Here is a 2,758-nt window from a genome sequence, read left to right on the forward strand (position 1 = left end):
ATTCACTGAGGTAACAAGTCAGATGAGAAGTAGGCTGATTTTCTATACAACTGTATTACTTTCTGCAACCAGAGGAGTCGCCCCCTGCTGGCTGTTAGAAATTCACAACGCTACATACATCTTTTATTTACGGTTTATGATCGTAGCTTTAGTTTAACACTTATCACAGATATCTAAAGGTCAAACAAATAGTACGTTATTCAGTTTTCTGTCTTTAGTTCTTACATGCAACAGCAACTTTCTATTAGGACGGTGCAACTGATTTGACAAAAGCCTGCTATACAGATGAAAACTGCATTTCTGGAAAACATCTGGGGGAAATAGATTTACTAGTAAAAATATCTTTTTAAGGATTCTTTGTTTGGGTTGAAAGCTTCGCTACACTCAAGAAAAAAAAAATAGTGGCTTTTTCCTCCAATAAATGCATTGAAGTCAGGCTGGAACACTGAGCCCATAAAGTACTTCTCACAGACACACATGTAGGTGCAGTACGTTCAGACACCAAATATGCACAAACAGATAAACACATACCAGCGCACACAATTTGTCTTCCCCTCTCCACAGGCGGCTGCACTGGAGGGTTGATAGTTTTGTGTCTGGGTCTCAGGGGTAGAAGTGTGAATAAAACCCGATCTGCCCCACTCCGCTCTCTCTCTGCAAACATTCTTTCACGTTTTTCTACCCTCTCCATCCATCTTTTTGCATATTTACACAGCATGTGCAGCGGGAGCGTGCCAGCAAACCGCATTCAAAAACAATCAGGAGCGTTTGTGTGAACATGATGTTTGACTCCACTTTGAAATATCTGAGAGATGATGGTTTCTCGTTTTTCGTACCTGTTGGCACGCAGCGGCTTTTCCTGCATCGCAATCAGCACAGTTTGGCATCTAAACTTTGAAGGCGTCTAAATTAATATTGACACGTCTCTTTTCTCCAGGACCTTCTTTGATTCCAACTCCTGTCTTTTGATCTTATCTGAATACGCTGCTCGGGACAGACGTGTATTAATTTAAAAGCGTACGCATCAGGCATTGACGCATAAGACCTGCTGGTTTCCTGCTTGGTTTTAGAATATTTATTCTGGATTGGTTGCACAAGGAGAGAAGAGAATTCATTTTGGCGTCGCTTCTGCTAACATTTGGGAAGAACAAAGAAAATATGCTTTCATTTTGAGTGTGAGTGTGTAGTTGGAGCCATGGAAATAACTTCAAGGGAAAAATGTTGAACCAAGCACAAACTAAGACCCCAACGCTGCCCATGAGAACACAAAACAAAGGTATGCGAGCCGAGAGTGTGTGAGTGTGTGTGTGTGTGTGTGTGTGTGTGTTTGAAAATGCTTTCTCCGTCTTTGTCTAATTTGATGTGCTGCTATTGGTCACACTCCATTGATTTCACACTTCAAGGAATGGCTGACAAATGACACCAAAACGCATCTCATCACTCACTTTCACAGATGTACAAATGTCTCACACTTGAGCACATGTATAGACAGGACACACACACACACGCACACACACACACTGTTCAGCAATAGAAGCAGCAGAAGGTGAGCAGACGTGGCCGGCAGAAGGAATTCATCAGACTGACGTACCGAGAACTCTGGTGCATTTCTTTCATCTATTTCCCCCTTCAGTTCTACATCAGGGGACATTCAAACTTTATATCACAGTCCCTCATTGCTAGCACACTTCCTCCTTTAATGCTGTTTTCCGACAATGTGATGACAAGTCTATAGGGCCGTGCCACGAGAGTAAAAAAATGATGTATTATTCACGTATACACATATGGCGCGCAGGTTGGTTAGGAATGAAATAATTGTACACATGCAGCTTAAAATCTGCCGAATGCAGGTGTCGGAACTCAAATTTGTCAAACTATTTACTAATTTACTGATCAACCATCATTAGCACTGTAAAAATGTCAGAAAATAGAAAAAAATAATATATTAGTGGTATTTTCAAACTGCTTGTTTTGCTTAACCGACAAACCAAAAGATAGTTTACCAACGAGAAAACCACCAAATATTCACATTCAAGGGTCCCAGAGGTTGATAACAATTTTAAAAAAAATCAACATTCCTCTCCCAGCATGGCCCCATGACCAGCTCTCCAAATACATTCATCAAACTCTATGTGTTGTTGGCTGCCAAGTGCTGTGGTTTACATATGGAAAATTCCACTGCATTGAATAAAACATGTAATATCTGTGGTAAAGCTGCATTTCTCTTGCTGCAGCATGACCTGCATTTCCAACCTATGTCCCGCCAAAGCATGTAACAAACCCGCCAGTCCGCCGTGTCATTGCCGCATTTTACCTCAGCTAGGCGTGACAAGTACACGCATGCACGATCGCTCCACAGATAAAAGTAAATTAGTAACACTGACTAGATTAGCATCTCTGTGATCTGCAGCCCCTCTAGATGGTCCTGCAGAAGGCTTTGAAACTTGCTCCTCTCTGGTCGTCGGTTAAACCCCTAAAAACTCATCTCTGTGTATCAAAACTACATATTTAGTTGTTTTTTTTTCATGAAAAGAATCCCTTCCTGCCTGAAAAATGCCTTAGATGTAACTCTATTTTCAGAATTTTCTGACTCTTTTTCCACTCAAATCTCTGCTGGTCGCTGCAGCTTCAGAACACCAGCTCACAGCTCTATGCTCCAGACTGGCCAGTTGTTATATTAAAATAATTCAGATATGCAAGCTTGAGTCAGAAACTGAGCCTGATGACAAATAATGATATGATTGGTTCTTTAGGTTTT

Source organism: Stegastes partitus, unplaced genomic scaffold, assembly GCF_000690725.1.
Source record: "Stegastes partitus isolate 25-593 unplaced genomic scaffold, Stegastes_partitus-1.0.2 Scaffold105, whole genome shotgun sequence".
NCBI classification, from domain to species: Eukaryota; Metazoa; Chordata; class Actinopteri; family Pomacentridae; genus Stegastes; species Stegastes partitus.